A 22771-nucleotide genomic window follows, 5' to 3' on the forward strand; every position below is an offset into this window, starting at 1 on the left:
TGAAATTACAAAAATACCCTTAATAATTAATAAAAAAAACCTAACCTTTTACCCACCCCCACCCCTTTCCCTTTCCCCTTTTCTTCTCTCCGACCAATGACCAAATCACCGTCACCAATTTTCCCTTTCTCTCTCTCCCTACTCTTTCTCCCCGGTACCACCATCACCTCCATCCTTTCATTCAGATCCGTACACTCACCATCAACTACAACCACCACCACCCTCCACCGGAGAACCACCACCTCCGCCGTACATCCACCATCTCCGCCATTAAAACACCACTCCACCCCTTAATAAGCTTTCAAATTTCATGAAGTTTTGATTCTGTTTCTCCCCCTCCCCAATATCTTGACTAATTCATGTTCCCTTTTTCATCAAGTGAGTGGATAGCACTTCAGCGGGATTGGCGTTTACCCATCACATCAACCATGTTGACATTGGAGAGGTACTTGGTTTCCTATTATAAAAGATATTACTAAGTTGCATCTTTAAGTTCAGTGCGAGTCCCATCTTGATCTTGAATGAAACTAACAAATTTATTCTCAGAATTTGATATTACACATTCTCCTTTGAACATATAGATTAAATTGATTCTCAGAATTTGATATCACACATTCTCCTTTGAACATATGAATTAAATTGTTAGTTTACAAGTTGATAATTTATGTATTGTTTTGGTAAGTAAACTATATAAGGTTAAATGTTTTAGGATGTCGCAGCAAAGATTTGTTACTCAAAGAAAACGAAAAAAGGGATCAGATCTTGTGTGCGATGTAGGGACTGTTGAGAATCAGATCTGAATCGCATCACAGATTTGATTTTTTTCAACTATTGAGAACTTTTGTTGTGTTGATTGTTTGATTTAGAAAAAGAAAAGGAACGGGATTTGCAGGTGTTGTTCAGCTTTTAATTAATGGTTGTAGTGATGAAGTGTTTTAGGATTGAAGGTCTTGAAGAATAGTTGCAGGTTTTAAATTTGGAATTGAATCTTTGGTGTAAAAGAAGGTGGACAGTATAAGTGACGATTGTGATTGTCGAGGGTGGTTGTGGCAGTGGTGATGATGGCGGCGGTGGTGGTTGTGGCGGAGGGTGGTTGTGGTGGTAGTGATGATGGCGGAGGTGGTGGTTCTCCGGTGGAGGGTGGTGGTGGTGGTGGTTGATCTGAATGAAAGGATGGATTTTTAGGGGTTTTACTAGAAAGGGTACTTTTGTCATTTCACACCCACTTAACTGAGAAAATTAACCTTCATCTGCGCCAGGGACTATCCGGGAACGAAATTGAAAAAGTTGGGGACTATTCAGGTAATTTTAGAAAGTTGGGGACTATAGGTGAAAAAAGGCGAAACCACAGGGACTATCCGGGCATTTTTCTCATTTTTTTTCGAAAAACATTTTGGAAGACATAGTTCTCATGGTTCTCACAACTCAAGATGGTTCTCATTTTAAATAATAAACTGAGTAATAAGTTTTAGAAAATTACTTATGAGTCCATTTTCTTAGTTACGCTCGTAACCAGTAGAGACCACTAGGGTTGCAAACGAACGAAACGAACACAAACAAAACCTTGTTTGTGTTCGTTTGTTAAGAAATATATGTGTTTGCGAACCGTTCACGAACACTATGGAACGAGATTCTATATTCGTGTTCGTTGTTAAGGAAATGAATTGTTCGTTAATTTTAGGCAACGAACAAAACGAACGTTGATAAATACAAATGAGCATAAACTAATATTCATGAACACAAATGGAAATAAACGAACACAAAAAAATGTTCATGAACAGAATATATAATACACTTACACTTATTAGATATTTAATTTGTCGGAGTTTTGAAGTATTAAAATAAAATATAAAAACTAAAAACACAAATGAACACGTTACCGAACGTTCACGAACGCGGCCTTTGTTCATTTAACTAAACGAACGAAATTTCTTGTTCGTGTTCGTTTGTTTAATAAAGTAACAAACTAAAACGAACTTACGAACGTTTGGTTCGTTTGCATCCCTAGAGACCACTAAACCTAAGCAAAAGTTGAAAGTTGATAGCCTAAAAAAAACAAAAACATGCGTTTGCCGGGAGTCGAACCCGGGTCTATTGCTTGGAAGGCAATTATCCTAACCGTTGGACTACAAACGCATCTTGTTCTTTAAGTGCAATTTTCTTAATTTATATTTCTAATTCTAATACTTTAGAAAATGTGATGAAATCATGTCCAATGTTTTGTAAACGACTATATGAAAAAGAAAAACCACAACACTTATCAACCTCCATGGCAAGGCATCCATTTGCCTAAGGTCGTAGAACAATGATCTGCATCGATTGACACTTATGTCACATCTTTTACCACTAAAACGACTAAAATTAAATTAATTTAATAGAAAAATGGTCAAATTGATAAGTTTTGTTTTTTAATCAGTACATTTTAAGCACACTTTATTTTATATTAATAATGTTATTAATGAATAGACGTTGATATAAAAATATCTTACTCTAATTAGTTTTTGTATTGATAGGTTCTGGAAAAATGAGTTTAAATGGGTGGAAAAAGAAGTAAATGCCAAAGAACTTGTAATTTGAAAAATTAAGCTTGTAAAATGTAAATAATGAAAACAAGTTAACGATCGAAAAAGAAATTTAATGAGTGTTCAAGCGGTTCTCATGGTTACCGGAACAAATTTTGAAACTATTGACTCTTTTGACTATATCATGAGCCATCCTTATAAACTGGTATTTGGAGTAATAGAAAATCTTTACAATTGTTCTTGAAATCGTAACACACCGAAAACTCAAATTTGTAACCACTATCGCCACTTAACCGATATACATTGTGAACAACAAATGTTCCTATAACTTGGTATTGTGTGTTTGGTACACATACATAAAAGTGTACACTACCAATGAAGCCGGAAACTAGCAGCCTGCATGAGTGGATGAGCAAGATAAGCTCCAACAGTCAAACCACTAATAGCTAGATATGGTAACCTTATAAACTCCTTGTACTAATCTTTTGGCAACTTTTGACGCCCATCGAGGATAGCTGCAAATGGGACCACACTTGTTCGACTTTTCACAATGTCAAAAGCTTCACCGTATCTAATTTTCAGCCTCCTGTCCCCATTCCATGCACCAAACAGATGATGCCCAATCAGCCCAGCCGATGCAGCTACAGCCACAGAGTTCCCGATCCATATTGTGTGAGCGATGCACCACATCACCTGTCCTACCAGCTGGAAGAACAGTCCGAAAGGGGCGGGTCAGGTGGGTTACGTAACGGGTCAATAGGGATTCATGTCAAATGTGGTACTTTTTAGCATGGGTCAACTTGGGTCCAACTGACCCACAAGCACCTATCGTCATTTCTTCATTTTTATAAACAATTAATGTTCTAAATACGATTAAAAACCGACTGCCTAAAAAAACAAGAGTAAAATGCCACTTCGTCCCTAATGATTGCCAGTTTTGCGTCTTTCGTCCAAAGATTTGTTTTTCCGCATCTGAATCCAAAAGGTTTGAAATATTTCCATTTTCATCCAGCTTGTTAACTCCATCCATTTTTCCGTTAAGTCAGGGGTATTTTCGTCTTTTTGTTAACTTAAAGGGCAATTCTGTTTTCTTCACTTTATGTACAAGCATTTAACATAATGTACAAGTATTCAAAACAAAACAAAACAAAGTAGGTAAAAAGACGGAAATACCCCCGACTTAAACCGAGAAAAATGGATGGAGTTAACGAGCCGGATGAAAATGACAAGATTTCAAACCTTTTGGATCCAGATACGGAAAAACAAACCATTGGACAAAAGTTGCAAAATTGGCCAAACCTAAGGGACGAAAATGGCATTTTACTCAAAAAAACAAATTTGACAAAAAAAAGTATGCGTTGTGAATACACTCTAGATGACTTTTCAACTAGTTTGACCCATTCATTGGAATTTTCATTTTAGCAATTTTTTTTCATACTTACCAGTAAAGACCCGTTTAGTTACAAACGGGTCAGAATTGCCACTTATAATTTCAAAGTAACAATTATGTGTTACTTGTGCATGTTTATTTATGTTTATGTTTGTGGTGATTAATCGAAATGCAATCGCAATTCTATCGCAACGCAATTGAATTGTAAACGCTAATCGCAAGTAATTACGATCATTGTGTCACACTCCAACCAATGGCGGAAACATCGGGATGAGACGAAGTGTGAAGATTGCTCGAGACATCATAACGCTAAAAATTGTGACAAGTATTTAAATAATCATTTCATTCCATTTCTAAAGGATCAATTACAAGGCTTTTGAAACAAATACAACAACATGAATAATAAAATAATACAATATGAATACAATTCTTTTTAAGTGTGTATCTAAGCATCCTACTAAATTCCATGCATCGTCGACATCCACCTGTAACATGTTAAAATAAAGTCAATGCAAAAGCAAAGGCGAGTATACAAGTTTGATACATACATAGTAAAAGATAAGTTTTAAACAATTCCTCATAGCAAGCATGTGATTCAAGATAAACATCTAAACATGGCATGTGTCTAACATATCAAACCAAGGAAACGCAATATGCTCATGACATTACCGATGATAAAGGGCGGGTCGTTAATCCTATAGCGCTACATATGTCACGGTTTGGCTCGTACGAAGTTAATGATAAATTCAACACATAAGTTTCACCCAAGTTTAAAGTATCAAGCCATCACGTATACAAGCATGTTATAGGAATGTTCATGTGTTTAAGCAAAATGTTCATGTGTAAGTTTTTGATAAGTAAACATGTTACACCCCAAAAGTGTTAAAAGTAAAAAGAGGGGAATACGAGTATACTCACATAATTGCTAAGTCTTCCGATTATCCAAGTGTTGACGAGCGTAAAAGATTTGGAGGATGGAACACCGAGGTCACCCTATATGGGCAAACGACGGTGCATGAGTAAACGGGAGTCCAAGAGAACGAACGAGAATGTTATCCTAGATGTTTAAAGTACCGCGAACTCGTTATTATTTATTAGGTTAAAAATAAATAATCCTAATATTTATGTTTTGCAAAATTTGGAATTCGTATATTATATTGTCTTGATATATATAAAAAAATATTGTTATAAAAGAATTCATGCTATTAATTTAGAGATTTGGTTATAAAGAAAACGAATCAAAAAAAAAAAGAATAAAAGAAATCGTTTTGAAATTATATACGTATTGTTTTGTGGATTTTACGAAAAACGGGCAGAGTTTCCTCTGTTTTTGGATGATCCCGACAATACCAGTTGTCGATAACATTGCCAAAATTCAACAATTAATCACATTATATATGAAATTATCGTCAATGTCAAATGTAAATAATCACTACATATAACGGTTCGAGTTCGTTTTTAAAACAATAAATAGTTATCTAAGTAATAATAACAAAATTTGTGTCATTATGATTATACCACGTCGTGTGTTGACCGTGTTTGACTGAAGTTGACCGAGTTGACTGAAGTTGACCGAGTTAACTGAAGTTGACCGAGTTGACTGAAGTTGACCGAGTTGACTTGGTTTAACCGAGTCACCCGAACCACGAACCGCACTCCTCCAAGACTGTTGTTGACTGAACCGACACTGAAACAACATATATCCAAACTAAAATAAAACAAATCAGAACTGGATAGAATGAACTCTAAATCTTTACCTGAATCGAAACTGATTGTGAACGCGAACCGGGAGAGGATCCGAAATAAACCTGAATCAAAACTGAAGCAAGACCCGAATCAAACTCGAACTGACCATAAAATCTGAGACTCGTAACTGAACTGATGTGCACCCGAACTTGAACCGACTTGAACCTGAGCTAAGACTGATCGAATCTGAATCAGGAGTGGACCCGAAACTGAGCCGTGAAAAATTCGCCGGAACCGAAGCCCCACCGCCGGTCCCTCTCCGCTCCGCCGCTGCCCGAGCCCATCGGCGGCTCCGCCACCCTTCTGTCTATCTCTATATACATACATATGCACACATACATATGTATGTATATTAGTCAATCGGATATGAGTTGTTCCAGAAAAGCTAAGCCAAACACGCTCGTAACAGATGGGCCGTCGGGTGTGTCGTCGGCACCGGAGAAGAACAGGGGGTGTTGCAGGGGAAAGCTTGTCGAGGGGAGGTTTACGGGGTGTCGTTAGCTGGTTAATGGCGCCGACCGGACTTCTCTCCGGTCGCCGGACTAGTATTTTACAGACGGGAGAAGGAAGTGAGAGAACAGGGGTATACGTTGTTTGATTGTGGGTGTGTTGTTGTCTGCACATATAAATCAAGGGAGTGTGATGATATGTCGGAGGAGATGAAGTTGTAGAGGACATTTGAGAGGGAAAGTAGATGGAACGGCTGACAAAAGAAAGGAGGAAAAATAGGGTTTTACTAGTCTTATGTAGGTAGGTTTAATTTAGTGGGCTTGGGCCAAAGGCCCACAAGCCCATCTCGTGTGTTTTAAGAGGCCCGTAATTCCTACAAGGCCCGTTATCAAGAACTCGAACTCTCAGTAACGTCGTAAATTACAATTTTAGTATCAAAACACGTAAAATATGATCAGTGGTCGTTGTTGTCGTGTTTGAGCGTCGATTGTAAAAAGCACATAAATTTGCGTCGTTTGTTATTTATTTATTATTTTTTTTATCCGCTTTTGATCTGATTTCGACTGTGAATTCCAAAACAGAAAAGCGGGCACGTATTTCTAATAAACGGAAATACGGAAATACGGGGCGTTACAGTCTCCCCTCCTTTAGGAAATTTCGTCCCGAAATTTATTCAGAAGGAAGACTTGAAAGGGTTTTGGCAAACAGAAGAGGATTGTTTAAAATTGAGGCTTGTAAGAAGGGCAACAGAGGATAATGGAGGTATAAGGGTGAACGATTGATCTAATAAACGATTACAAGTATAAGAATGGCATACGTATCGGATAGACAAAAGTAGTGCGTTAAGAATGAGGTCTCGTCGTGGATAATCGGATATAATGCGTTTGTGAGTTGTTTAAAGTTCGTATTAGGTCTACAAGTTCTATAAAACACCGACTTTCTCATGGCACGTATTACGAAAGTTTGGTAACATGATGAAAACACTTATATATAGGAAGTACCAGTGGCGTATCCACCATGTTTTTACCATGTAACGTCCGTTTCGTATTCGGTGTCATGTTACATTCCGTGTCTTACCATACACAGTAGTACACTCTATGGTTCTCATACGCCTATCATTATAATCCCGTGTGCACCCGCGATTATATTAATCGTCGCATGATCCGCATAGCTTGTACTAGTTGTGTACGAATCAGGGTATACATAATTTGAAAAGTGAGAACGTGTATGTATAAGAATGTAGTATGTAAGCAAGTCCATGCTCAAGTATGTATGGGACCCACGTAAGCAAATCACTCGGATTACGCTCGCGTACGGGTACGAATGTATGAATCATGAGTTTAAGTACGAATATGCATGTATGTATGAGCATAAACATAAAACGTGTAAGTAGTATGTGGATAAGTATAAGCATAAAACGTATGAAAATGAGCATAAATGCGAGTACAACAGGAGTATAAGCGTAATCACAAGGCGTATGAGTATAAATACAAGTATCAGTGTAAACATAAGATCTATGAGCATAAATGTGAACATGAATGTGAATATAGGTGTAAAACACGAAGGTTAAGTATGATTAAAATATATGTGCATGAATATAAGTGTAACAAAGTTGTGTAAGTGCAAATGAAAACATAAAGCATATGAACATGAATACGAATGTAGTATAGACACGAATGTAAGGACAATCGTAAGTGTATAGTTGTGAGTGTATGTATTAACGTAAAATGTACGAATTTTGAATCGTGAGTATAACATAAATGTGTAAGTGTGAACATAAGTGAAGGCATAAAATGTATAAGCGTGGATGTAGAAAATAATGATTTTGTTTATAGTATAAATCGAACTACACGAGTTTATGTGCGTAAACGTTTAAAAGTTTTGAGTATGAAAGAAAAGGGGATGAGTGACGCGCATGAGATTGTTGTGAAACATTGACTAAAACGCGTAAAATGATATGCGTGTATAGTTTGTGAATGTAAATAGATCGAGTTGTCACGAAATACAGACTCTAGTTTGTGAATGTAAAGGAATATAAAACAGCTATTGGTTACGTGAAACGTGCTTTGTAAAAGAATGGAAATGCTACTACGGTTTTAAAAGAGATTACATAACTTGAAAATTTGTCGGTCCTTAGGAAGTTTCCTTGCCCACGTGTTTTGAAGTTAATTGACGTATCGAGTGAGGTTTTGAAAAGTTCTAGAGATTAATAAGTTTGCGCCGTTTTAAGTAACTTTGTATTAGAAAGTTTCGAAGTTTACGGATTTTCGTGAAAAGTTGATCCTTTAGAAAAAGGAATTTGGTATATGGACTTAGTGTTTGCTGAAAAAGCGTCTTTTAATAAAATGTTTTATTGCTTTCGAAAGAAGTTTTAGTAAATGTTGAATAATATTTGTAATATGTTATAAGTGTTTCAATAGTTATGTTGAATACAAAATTTTGTGAGCAATGGTTTTGTTGGACCGATTAAGTTGATGAGTAGCATTTCGTGAAATTTTGAATGTCGGGGAAGAAGTGTTTATGGTCAAAGCTGAGAATTTTGTGTGTGCGGGTGATGTGAAAATAAATTATAGACTAAGAGGTACGTTTAAATAAATGAAGCAAGATAAATGATTTAGGTATAAACATGATTGTGTTTACATAATATAGCCTATTAGAAGAAAGCATTGGTAACGATCACCTAGGTAAGGGAATCACCCCTAACTCGTTGGTGTGGTCGTTGTAAGGTGAGAAATAAAGCGGAGTTAATCGTCAAGGTAAGGAAATCACTCCTATCTCGATGATATGTCTCCACTCGTTACAAAAGTGTAAATAAAATTACGTGAAAACATGCATGCAAATAATGTATGATCGTATGAAAAGTAGTAGCTTGATGCATGCGCAAAAGTGAAATCTCAAAATGGTTCAAAATTGGCAAAAGATCGAAAATAATAAAGCGTGAGTTTGATAAAAGGAACTCGGATGGTTCCAAAACGGAACGTTGACTAACCAAAGAGGTCGAAGAGTCCTTTGAATCTGAGAAGCATGTTTTGGCCTAATAGGTGAAATACTCTCGCCGACAAGTCAGTTAACGGTATTTACCCTTCCGGTTACTACATGTCCCAACTCAATTGAAATTTCGAGACTTGGCGGGATTTATGAAAATCAAGGAGTGGAACTAGTCGACAAGGTGCGGGTTTCACCCCTAACTTGACGATTTCGTATCCTAAGTGTGGTTGGTACTCGTCGGGTCAAAATTTTAAATTTCAACACTTAGACGAGGGTCCGCTAGAATTCGAAATGGAAATTCTACATCGAGGTGAGGATTTCACTCCTAACTTGATGACGAATCTCGTGTAAAAAAAAAAGAATAGGTAGGTTGAGAGTCGTTCACCGAATTGTGGGTTTCACGCCTATTTTGGTGAAGTTGTCTCGTTTTGTATAATACGAGTGTTTTGCGGATTAGAATAGTCGAGTAAAATGTATGAGGAAAAGCGTATGTTGAACATTAAATAAACAAGTATAAACTTGATGAGAATGGCACATAAAGATTGAAATATTAAAACAAATATTAACACATAATAAAACTAGTATTAACACATAGGAATAGAATGTCAAGTATGGTACAGAAGGATAAAACGACATATATGTTTAAAAGGCTCAAAGAGAATAAATAAGAAACACATAAAGTGGCATGCACGTAGTGTCAAGCAAAACAAAATAATAAGGCCCTAAAACTATAGACTAGGCAAAAGCATTCCTACTTTTCCTAATTCCCTATAGTTATGGCTCTGATACCAATCTGTCACACCCCAACCAATGGCGGAAACATCGGGATGAGACGAAGTGTGAAGATTGCTCGAGACATCATAACGCTAAAAATTGTGACAAGTATTTAAATAATCATTTCATTCCATTTCTAAAGGATCAATTACAAGGCTTTTGAAACAAATACAACAACATGAATAATAAAATAATACAATATGAATACAATTCTTTTTAAGTGTGTATCTAAGCATCCTACTAAATTCCATGCATCGTCGACATCCACCTGTAACATGTTAAAATAAAGTCAATGCAAAACCAAAGGCGAGTATACAAGTTTGATACATACATAGTAAAAGATAAGTTTTAAACAATTCCTCATAGCAAGCATGTGATTCAAGATAAACATTTAAACATGGCATGTGTCTAACATATCAAACCAAGGAAACGCAATATGCTCATGACATTACCGATGATAAAGGGCGGGTCGTTAATCCTATAGCGCTACATATGTCACGGTTTGGCTCGTACGAAGTTAATGATAAATTCAACACATAAGTTTCACCCAAGTTTAAAGTATCAAGCCATCACGTATACAAGCATGTTATAGGAATGTTCATGTGTTTAAGCAAAATGTTCATGTGTAAGTTTTTGATAAGTAAACATGTTACACCCCAAAAGTGTTAAAAGTAAAAAGAGGGGAATACGAGTATACTCACATAATTGCTAAGTCTTCCGATTATCCAAGTGTTGACGAGCGTAAAAGATTTGGAGGATGGAACACCGAGGTCACCCTATATGGGCAAACGACGGTGCATGAGTAAACGGGAGTCCAAGAGAACGAACGAGAGTGTTATCCTAGATGTTTAAAGTATCGCGAACTCGTTATTATTTATTAGGTTAAAAATAAATAATCCTAATATTTATGTTTTGCAAAATTTGGAATTCGTATATTATATTGTCTTGATATATAAAAAAAAAATATTGTTATAAAAGAATTCATGCTATTAATTTAGAGATTTGGTTATAAAGAAAACGAATCAAAAAAAAGAATAAAAGAAATCGTTTTGAAATTATATACGTATTGTTTTGTGGATTTTACGAAAAATGGGCAGAGTTTCCTCTGTTTTTGGATGATCCCGACAATACCAGTTGTCGATAACATTGCCAAAATTCAACAATTAATCACATTATATATGAAATTATCGTCAATGTCAAACGTAAATAATCACTACATATAACGGTTCGAGTTCGTTTTTAAAACAATAAATAGTTATCTAAGTAATAATAAAAAAATTTGTGTCGTTATGATTATACCACATCGTGTGTTGACCGTGTTTGACTGAAGTTGACCGAGTTGACTGAAGTTGACCGAGTTGACTGAAGTTGACCGAGTTGACTTGGTTTAACCGAGTCACCCGAACCACGAACCGCACTCCTCCAAGACTGTTGTTGACTGAACCGACACTGAAACAACATATATCAAAACTAAAATAAAACAAATCAGAACTGGATCGAATGAACTCTAAATCTTTACCTGAATCGAAACTGATTGTGAACGCGAACCGAGAGAGGATCCGAAATAAACCCGAATCAAAACTGAAGCAAGACCCGAATCAAACTCGAACTGACCATAAAATCTGAGACTCGTAACTGAACCGATGTGCACCCGAACTTGAACCGACTTGAACCCGAGCTAAGACTGATCGAATCTGAATCAGGAGTGGACCCGAAACTGAGCCGTGAAAAATTCGCCGGAACCGAAGCCCCACCGCCGGTCCCTCTCCACTCCGCCGCTGCCCGAGCCCATCGGCGGCTCCGCCACTCTTCTGTCTATCTCTATATACATACATATGCACACATACATATGTATGTATATTAGTCAATCGGATATGAGTTGTTCTAGAAAAGCTAAGCCAAACACGCTCGTAACAGATGGGCCGCCGGGTGTGTCATCGGCACCGGAGAAGAACAGGGGGGTGTTGCAGGGGAAAGCTTGTCGAGGGGAGGTTTACGGGGTGTTGTCAGCTGGTTAATGGCGCCGACCGGACTTCTCTCCGGTCGCCGGACTAGTATTTTACAGACGGGAGAAGGAAGTGAGAGAACAGGGGTATACGTTGTTTGATTGTAGGTGTGTTGTTGTCTGCACATATAAATCAAGGGAGTGTGATGATATGTTGGAGGAGATGAAGTTGTAGAGGACATTTGAGAGGGAAAGTAGATGGAACGGCTGACAAAAGAAAGGAGGAAAAATAGGGTTTTACTAGTCTTATGTAGGTAGGTTTAATTTAGTGGGCTTGGGCTTGGGCCAAAGGCCCACAAGCCCATCTCGTGTGTTTTAAGAGGCCCGTAATTCCTACGAGGCCCGTTATCAAGAACTCGAACTCTCAGTAACGTCGTAAATTATAATTTTAGTATCAAAACACGTAAAATATGATCAGTGGTCGTTGTTGTCGTGTTTGAGCGTCGATTGTAAAAAGCACATAAATTTGCGTCGTTTGTTATTTATTTATTGTTTTTTTATCCGCTTTTGATCTTATTTCGACTGTAAATTCCAAAACAGAAAAGCGGGCACGTATTTCTAAAAAATGGAAATACGAAAATACGAGGCGTTACACATTGTATGTTAGATATAGCGGGTTTTGATTAAGCTAATCGTAGTTATTGTCTAATACTATCGCATCGCAACCTTGCTTAAATGCATCGCAACGTTCAACACGCAAAACGAAACGCCAAAACGCAACTCGTCGGAACCACTCGATCGAATGGCCAATCGATCGAATGGTCATCCGATCGGATTGCCATCCGATCGAAGTGTCATCCAATCGGCGCGTAATCCAACACTTGCTCCTCCTTTCCCTTTTTGGCAACCTATAAATACCCCCTGTCACATCACAAGTGATATGACAGCTCCCTCACTCGACCAGCAGCGTTCAGACCTTCTTTCTCTCGATTTCTCGCGATTCTTGTAAGTTTTCAACCCAAATCTTGTACTTCTATGATCTACATGCACTTCTTCATCTTTTTCACCTTTGAATCTTAACTTTTAACCGTGAAATGAGCGGATTTGAGGTGTTCTAGGATGATGTCATCTTGGTGTTCTTATGAACTTCAAGTTTTGGCCTCATTCCACCAAGAACAACTCAGGTTTGAAGGATTTCCACATGATCTCACAACGTTTTCTCATAAATCTAAACATTTTCTAAGTTTATAGGATTCAAAGATACTTTTTCAATTTTCTTTCAACTCTTTTACACTCAATGCACTCAAAACCGATAGAATTGGAGCTCATTCAAGCCTTCTACTCTTCTCTAGTGATGTGTCGGTTTGAGATCTGATTTCTATCAAAGAGACAAGCGACTTCGGGTTAAACATGAACAACCGTCACGAACTGGTAAACTGATCGGAGTTGGGTGATTCCTGTTCGATCGGATAACTTGGGGCTTGAAGAGGTTCCTGATCGGTGCATTTTTAGTTCACGTTATTGGATATTATTTATAATAAAAATGCATTGATATGAGCATAGTATATGTATATATGTATTAAAAGACATAAAACTAGAAAGTAGATCTAAATGATTAGTAAAACGATTGTAATATTTTGTAAGGTTATAATGGGTTGATATTTTAATTTATATTGAAACCATATGGTAACAGGAAGTCAAAGTTGTATTTGATCTAAAAGAATTGATGTGAGCTCTCGTGAATCATGTGGGGACATGGGCTATTGCAAAACATAAAAGTAATTGGGCTTGACATCAAAATTAAAGAGAATATGGGTTGTTTGTTTGACCGACAACAAGGAAAGCATAAAAGGTATTTTACGGCAGAATTTTAGGAGGATTCATTCAGCAGCCGTCGCACAACACAAACGAGGGACGAATTCGTCATCTTTATTTATCTTCCAAGCCAATCTATGAGGTCTAACCTAATCGGGATGACAACCGAAGCGGTAAAGATCACCATGCGCGGCTAAACTTCTCGTGACTTCCGCCCAGATGAACGTTTACGTGGTTTGACATAATTATTTGTTTTTCTGATTCTTGTAAACTGGTACAGCTTGACCACTTGTGTTGGATTATTGGTAAACGTTTCTTGTGTTTGAATTACTTGTCGTTTATTAAGCGTATTGGCAACTTCCTTGCGTTGTTAGCGGGTTGGTAAATTGGTGGGTAATTGATACAATCAAACGGGTTATTAGGTTGCATAGTGAATCTTAAAAACTATCCCTATTAACTAATCAAATTCATTAATTCTGAGGCCATGTCTATGTGGTGTTTTGAATCAGAAAACTAATTTTTATATTAAAACGGGTATTCGGGATTCCGGGTGGAGGTTACTTCTTCTCATCTTGATAACACTTTTCGTGACAAATCGTGTTTTCTTTTAAATCAAACAAACAAACCCCCGAATTAGATAGTTAGATAATTCTAGTTTTTAATTTCTTTAACGCTAACCACAAATTCTCCGTGGATACGATACCCTACTTACGCTATCTACGTAGTTTATTTAGGTTTTTGATTGACCCTTACGACAGTCATCAAAATGGCGCGGTTGCCGGGGAATTCGTGCGCTTAGTGTTAGTTTAGTAGTAGTTGTTTCTTTTATTGTTTTTGAAAAAATACAAAAAACCCAAAAATATTTCTTTTTGTTTATTTTTGTCTTGTTCGGTATTACGCTTCGTTTTCTTGTTTCCTTGTGTGCAGGTGATCTTTTTGCATGCATACTAGGTTTTCAGGAAGATCTTCCCCGCTCTTGTTTGATCCCGAAATTGAAAAGACCGCACGCCAAAATCTGCTTCTTTGTTCAGCCTTAAAGGGAAAGGCAGTTCAAACCACCATGAATCCTTCAGAAAACCAATCCACCCCACAACAGCAAACACCACAACAAACATCAACTACTGAATTGCCACCAATGCCACCGCCTCCATTTACATCTGAACCACAACAACAGACCACACCCATTGCACCATCATCAAGCACAACCACCCAACCAACCTCTGCTCCAACTGGAGAATTTCATTTTATTGGTGGACCACTCTATTCTCTAGAAAGCCGATTACCACCACAGCCCGATCCTTTACGGACCGTGAATCAACCAAATCTTGTGCCACACCCGAACCGGTCGGGTGCTATGTTTGAGCAAGTGGATAATAGGGCGAGAACAGAGACATGGGATGATGGATACGGAGATGAGGAGTGGGGGATAAACGATGGGTATATGGGGTATCCAGGTGGGTACCAAAATCAGGCAGTTAATCGCAATCAACCGATGTATCAGCAACAGAGGCAGCCACGGGGAGTAGATGCTTATCAGACCCCGCCACAGGTTCATAGGGCACCGGTTGCACCTCGCCAAAGACAAAGAGATCCTCGCTTCCCGGATCCGAATATTCGAGGGGTAGAGAGTGTCACACCCTGGCTTTGCGGAAGCGTGGTTAATTTGGTGTGACTTCTTAATACCATAGCTTAATCATAACAAGCTATATGAATTAAAAATATGCAAGATCATCCATTGAAAATAAAATAGTAAAACATTGTCTTAACGGGTTAACACCCAACAACCATAACTTTGTCTAAACATTACAAATGCAAACTTAACATAAACATGATTCAAGGACTGTGACTTGTCCAGGAAAGAGTCACAAGCCTCGAACCCTGGATGACCTCGGGCCTAATGCAGCGGAAAACAAGCCATACCGCGCCAGATCGTTAGTTTCCTGAAATACATGTAAGTTGAAAAATCAACAATAATGTTGAGCGAGTTCATGCGATAGTGAGTAAATAAACCTTTATCTTTATCAAAAACCTGGTATGTAGCAAATAAGGAAAAAGAGATCACCAATGGTTTGCAAGGCCATTGATATGTGTGAAGTGCAAGTAGGGATGACTCAAACCTAGCGGATTTATGCGTCAGGCACTAAGTCACCCCGAGGTCCGTTCAGCTGGACCTGGGGCTGGGCTCGCTACACCCAGATAGATCTACCGCTCCTGTCCCTCGGTCCTACTACGAGGATTAATGGCCTCAAGTTGCGCATACCCACTCACATGATCTAAGTAGTAACCCTCCTTACGCTAACCATACCATGTATCAAGTATTCATAATCATAGTAACATGTATTTTACCCCCGCAGTTTATAAAACTGAAAACAGTTAAGAGAAAAGGGGGACATGAACTCACAGTCAGTGCGTCGCTAAGTAGAGTACTCCAAATATCCGAAAGCTGTGCAACGACCCACATGTGCTAATTCTATTAGACGGATGGCCGTGCTTTAGCTTTATAGTCTAATTTTCGGGAAACAGTTAGACAACTGTTCCTTGTACATATTTGGTAGTAAATCTCCTTCCCAAGGATGGGGGAATTAATACATGTGCGTTTATAATATTAAGTCTCACTTAATATATTTTATTTCTCATTCCAAAATACAATTATTTTTCTCAAAAATAATATATTTTCTCTTCACATAATAATTTCCAAAATAATACGTCGACAAGATACGCATTCGTGAATATTTCCGTATAAAGTGTAAGTTACGTTTTGGCGATTTAGTGGTAATAGTAATTACCGTTGTAACTTATATGTTTGTCGTGAAGGCGTTGGTATTATTTTGGGTTCGACAAAGTTAGTAAATATTATTTTTACTCTAAAAATAATATTTATACATTTTCACAAAATAATCATAAACAGTGTTGTGAAAAATATATTTATCGAATAAATATTTATCACGTTTATTTTTGTGAAAATCCCACCTCCGAATATTTGTGATAAAGTCATGGCGAAATATATTTGAAAATATGTCAAAAGTAGTCAAACACTTGTAAATAATTCTAAGTGTTAGATTTTAGAAAATTTCGCCAGAGTTTCCCCTGTAACTGGAGGTGGCCACGCCTTCAAGCGTATCATTTTCTTTTACAAAATCATTTCAACACTTCTTTTAAATCAACCAATCAATTTCCAACACATTAAACAAGTTTCAACAAATCATACTTGCCAACTTGTATGTAAGATCGCATTATTACATGAACTTGAAATTTTTCTAAAAACCATTGTGTAGATCTCGTTATATTTAGTGGATCTATGTATATAATAGTTTAGTCTTGTAAAAACCCCGTTTTTGGAACAAATCATCCTTTACAACTTCCCGACAACTTTTATAAAAATTGTTATTTTGTCGGATCTTTCGTTTCACAAGTGTTTATACACTTGTAGTTTATAAAAATCATCTTTGTTAGCATGTTATCCAACTTATATAAAACATGATTTTCTCGACACTTGGTTCTACGAATGTACCACTTGTACATACGTAGATCGGCTCGTTTTAAATACTATTTTTTCTTGTCAAAACACTTTTACACAAGTTCATGTTTCCCGTGTGGTGGAGTTTCACCTTTTAACCCTCGTACCGCTAGAAACAAGCTTATGTTAAGATACATGATCTTAACAAAGTCGGGTTAAACGATGATAAGAGCCACCACATCGTAGATCGGGTCTCTACAACCAACATATTCGAATACTACGACTTTTACACGCGTTATATGCTTTTAACCAACAATATTCGAGTTTTAGTAGACTTTATAGATTCAAAAGATGGGTTTCCGATTTTTAACCGTTAAAAATCCTTTTAACCACTTTAGATACGATCAAGAACAAGTTTTAAATGTTATACCTCTAGCTCGGGGCTAGGGAAGATCTTTGGCGAAAATGGCGTGGATAAAAGCAAATGAACGTGGTCCTCCAACTTCCGCTTGCTTCAAGCTTCCTCGTACGTGATCCGCGACACTTGTATGAGCGTGGAATGGCAAGACAAGAACTCGAAAATATGATGGATGGGTGTGGGGGGTTCGGCCGAGAAGAGAGGGAGCAAGAGAGAGAGTAAAGTGTTGGTGAAAATGGATGGGTTAACTCTTGTGCTTAGGGTTGGTTTTATAGACAAAGATTGTGCCATCGTCCAACGGTTTCTTATGTCTCTAGATATCCACGAAATCTAATATAATAATCAAAAGGTTGTACCTTTGTTCCATTAGAATGGAACCGGCCTAAAGGGGGGGGGGGGTACCCGGTTGGATCTTGATTGTTCAGTTAGTGTTCAGTTAAGTTAAGTCGGTTACTTTTAGAGATTAACCCCGTTAGTTGCGTGACGCGTTATAAAGCGGATGTTAGGGTAATCAGGGACCCTAACTGGCTCAGAAAAAGGCTAATAATATTTCTGGCAATATTTTTATGTTCCGGGTATAGTCCGGTTGTTTGGTTGGATAGTAATCCGTTAAAGCGCCTAAGTAATCCTTTAAGCGTCGTAAATAATATTTTTAGCGACATAATTTATTCTGCAAAGTGTCAGGAATATTTTCTCATGTTTTGGCACTTTATTAATTAGCTAGAAGCTAGTGTGTAAATAAAAGTGCTGTGTTTCGTGCTTAGAGTACGTTTTAGGCACATCCAATCTCTGTATCTTATTCCTAGAGACGCAGTTCAACAACCCTTGTATCCCTATACACACTATGGGTGTAGTAAAATAATTCTGGCTCATTCAGGCCTTTAGAGGCAGTGTCTGCCTGATGCTGGCTATATCAGCATGTCAAATAGGTTATCCGTTCAAATGCTACTGTGCTTTTGTGCATCATGTTTGTCACTAAAGTTCAGTAAATAAGTAATGTAGTGACAGGAAATCAAAGTATGATGCAGATATGTACAAGTATCAACAATCAAGTAGCAGTTTATCAGAAATCTCAGTTAAGCACAGTAATTAGGCAACAATTAATAGTTAATTAAGTCGTACGGATACCTGGTTTTGTGAGGGTTGTCACATTCTCCCCCCGTTAAATAAATTTCGTCCCGAAATTTTAAATTCTGCTTGTAGAAGCAGGGTTCTCAGGAAATAAGTGGGGGTATTTCTCTTTCATTCGGTCTTCACGCTCCCAGGTGAATTCAGGACCATGTCTAGCATTCCAGCGAACTTTGACGAGCTTGACACTGCTCCGGCGGGTCTTGTTCACTTTCCAATCTGTGACCTCGACAGGTTCTTCAACGAAGTGGAGTGTGTCGTCAATATGAATTTCGTCGGTAGGAATGGCAACGTTAACTTGAGTTGGACTTCTCTTCAAATTGGATACATGAAATGTATCGTGAACATTATTCAGTTCGGTAGGTAGATCCAACTTGTATGCTACGGTCCCAATTCTTTCCAAAACCTTGAAAGGACCAATGTAGCGCGGATTCAACTTCCCACGCTTCCCAAAGCGTGCCACACCTTTCCAGGGTGATACCTTCAACAAAACCATATCCCCAACCTCAAACTCTTGAGGTTTCCTTTTCAGATCTGCGTAGGTCTTCTGACGGTCACGAGCCGCGCTAATGCGATCTCGGATTTGCGCAATCTTATCTGTAGTTTCCTGAACTACATCGGGACCTACCAATTGTCTATCACCTGCGTCAGACCAACAGAGCGGCGATCTGCACTTGCGTCCATATAAAGCTTCGAATGGCGCGGCACCAATACTGGTGTGGTAGCTGTTGTTGTATGAAAACTCAACCAGGGGTAAATGCTTATCCCAGCTACCGCCTAAATCCATCACACATGCTCTCAGCATGTCCTCCAACGTCTGAATCGTCCGCTCACTTTGACCGTCGGTCTGCGGGTGAAAAGCTGTGCTCATATTCAGCTTTGAGCCAAAAGCTTCCTGGAAGGATTGCCATATCCTCGATACGAACCTCCCGTCTCTATCAGAAATAATCGAGAGAGGTACTCCATGGCGTGTAACAATCTCTCTCATGTAGATTTCAGCCAATTTGCTTGTATGATCCTTCTCGCGGATAGGCAAGAAGTGTGCTGACTTTGTTAAGCGATCCACTATCACCCAGATAGTGTCATGGCCTTTTGGCGTTCTTGGCAACTTCGTAATAAAATCCATGGAGATTTCTTCCCACTTCCACTGGGGAATTTTTGGTTGCTGCAGAAGTCCCGAAGGCTTCTGGTATTCCGCCTTAACTTTGGCGCAAGTTAAACATCTGCTCACGTAAATAGCAACATCGCCTTTCATCCTAGGCCACCAGTAATAATCTTTAAGATCCTGGTACATCTTATCCGCTCCAGGGTGGATAGAGTACCGCGACTTGTGAGCCTCATCAAAGATAATCTCTCTTAGACCACCAAACAGAGGAACCCAAATCCTTTTCTCAAAACACAACGTTCCTTCCCTGTTTGGCACCAATACCTTCTCCATCCCACGGAGATATTCTTCCTCAAGGTTTCCCTCCTTGAGAGCTTCCTTCTGTGCTGCACGAACGTGTGAGGAAAGGTCAGTCTGAATTATCATTTCCATAGCCCTAACCCTTATGGGCTTGATCCTTTCCTTACGACTTAGGGCATCGGCGACCACATTCGCCTTCCCTGGATGATACTTGATCTCGCAGTCGTAGTCGTTCAACAACTCGACCCATCGTCTTTGCCTCATATTCAACTCCTTCTGGTTGAATATATGCTGGAGGCTCTTGTGATCTGTGAAAATTGTACACTTTGTACCGTAAAGGTAGTGTCTCCAGATCTTTAAGGCAAAAACCACTGCGCCTAGCTCCAAATCATGCGTGGTATAGTTCTTTTCGTGCACTTTCAGTTGGCGTGATGCGTAGGCGATAACCTTTTGACGTTGCATCAACACACAACCTAATCCTTGACGCGATGCGTCGCAGTATACCACAAAATCGTCGGTACCTTCCGGTAGAGCTAAGATCGGCGCGTTACAAAGCTTATCCTTCAATATCTGAAACGCTTCATCCTGTTTGATTCCCCAATCAAACTTCTTATCCTTCTGCGTGAGGAGTGTCAATGGTTGAGCGATCTTTGAAAAGTTCTCGATGAACCTTCGATAATAGCCAGCCAAACCCAAGAATTGCCGAATCTCGGTTGGCGTCTTTGGCGTTTCCCAATCTTTGATCGCCTCGATCTTGGTTGGGTTCACATGAATCCCACCTTCATTTACTACATGTCCAAGAAATTGGACTTCACGCAGCCAAAACTCGCACTTAGAGAGTTTGGCATACAGCTGTTCCTTCCTTAACAACTCTAGAATGGTTCTAAGATGCTGCTCGTGCTCAGCCTTTGTCTTCGAATAAATCAGGATGTCGTCGATGAATACAATCACGAACTTATCCAGGTATGGCTTACAAACTCGGTTCATCAAATCCATGAACACTGCAGGTGCGTTTGTCAATCCAAATGGCATAACGAGAAACTCGTAGTGTCCATATCGAGTTCTGAAAGCTGTCTTCGGAATACTCTCTTCCTGTATCCGTAGCTGATGGTATCCAGATCGAAGATCGATCTTTGAATAGAAGCTTGAACCTTGAAGCTGGTCGAACAGATCATCGATTCTTGGCAGGGGATACCTATTCTTGATCGTCAGCTTGTTCAATTCTCTGTAGTCAATGCACATACGGAAACTACCGTCCTTCTTCTTCACAAAAAAGACTGGAGCTCCCCAAGGCGAGAAGCTTGGTCGGATAAAACCCTTGTCTAACAACTCTTGAAGTTGTGTCGACAGTTCCTGCATTTCAGATGGGGCAAGTCTGTAAGGTGCCTTAGCCACAGGCGCAGCGCCTGGAACTAAGTCGATGCGAAACTCCACTTGCCTTTGAGGTGGCAAGCCAGGCAAGTCTTCTGGAAAGACTTCTGGGTATTCCCTCACGACAGGGATGTCTTCGATCTTTGGCTCAGCAGCCTTCTTATCCACAATGTGTGCTAGAAAAGCAACACATCCTTTCTTCAAACACTTCCTTGCTTTCAGGCAGCTAATCATCCTTAACGGCGTCTCACGCTTTTCCCCATGAACAACAATGGTCTCACCATCGTCGGTCGGGATACGAATAATCTTCTCGTGGCAAACTATCTCTGCCTTGTTACTCGATAACCAATCCATCCCTACTACCACGTCGAAGCTTCCCAACTGGACGGGTAGTAGATCTAGAGCGAACTCACGCTCTCCCAATTCGATTACGCAACCTCGAATCACTTCGTTAGCTTCTACTAACTTCCCATTTGCCAATTCGATCGAATACGGAATATCTAACTTACTAGCGGTTAAACCAAGCATGTTTCTAAATTCTAACGATACGAAGCTATAATCGGCACCAGTATCAAACAAAACGGATGCATAGCGTTGGTTTACAGGGAACGTACCAGTGACAACATTGGGATCCTGGCGCGCTTCCCTGGCTTCCATGTTAAAAACTCTTCCGCGTGCCTGGTTTAATTCTGGGCAATTCCTCTTGAAATGCCCTTGATCTCCACAATTGAAACATCCGGGCCTCTGCCCGTTCCCACCATTGTTTCCAGCTTGATGGTTTCCCTGGTTCCGATTCATGGCGCCCGCTTGGTTAGCATTATTGGCACGGTTCCCATCACCTCCCTGATTTCCTTGTGGGCGGTTCCCAGCACCACCACGGTTGTTCCTATTCCCATTTCCTCCCTGGCCTCCCCGGCCAGCACTAGCCCAACAAAAGTCCTTCGTATGACCAGTCTTCCCACATGATTCACAAACTCTTAGGCTGCAACGACCAGAGTGATGTTTTTGGCATGAGTTGCACTTGGGGTGTGCACCCATGTATCCCTTCCCTTTCTTTTTACTGCCAGCTGTATCTTGAGCTGGCGCATTCGATTCCCCTTTCTTAACCACCATCCCGGTGCCCTGCTTGAAACTCGAAAACTTTCGCTTACTACCACCAGATGACTCCACATGAGTCTCCTTCTTCTTGGGCTCAATCTCATCAAACTTGTTCAACCGAATCGCCTCTTCGGTGAGAGCCACACTCAAATCAATGGCTTCAGTGATTGTCGCTGGTTTGGAAGAGGTCACCATGCTGATTATTTGAGGAGCCAATCCCCAAATGAAGCGTTCAATTCTCTTGAACTCCGATGTAACCATATA

At 39.2% G+C, this 22771-nt stretch overlaps 1 non-coding gene across 1 annotated transcript; it reads right to left on the reverse strand.

Annotated features, from left to right (window-relative positions):
• Positions 1–2064: 2064 nt before the first annotated feature.
• TRNAG-UCC lies at positions 2065–2136 on the reverse strand. The gene has a single exon. It is a non-coding gene; the product is annotated as a tRNA-Gly (tRNA).
• Positions 2137–22771: the final 20635 nt, after the last annotated feature.

The sequence above is a fragment of the Helianthus annuus genome, chromosome 14 (assembly GCF_002127325.2).
Source record: "Helianthus annuus cultivar XRQ/B chromosome 14, HanXRQr2.0-SUNRISE, whole genome shotgun sequence".
NCBI lineage: Eukaryota > Viridiplantae > Streptophyta > Magnoliopsida > Asterales > Asteraceae > Helianthus > Helianthus annuus.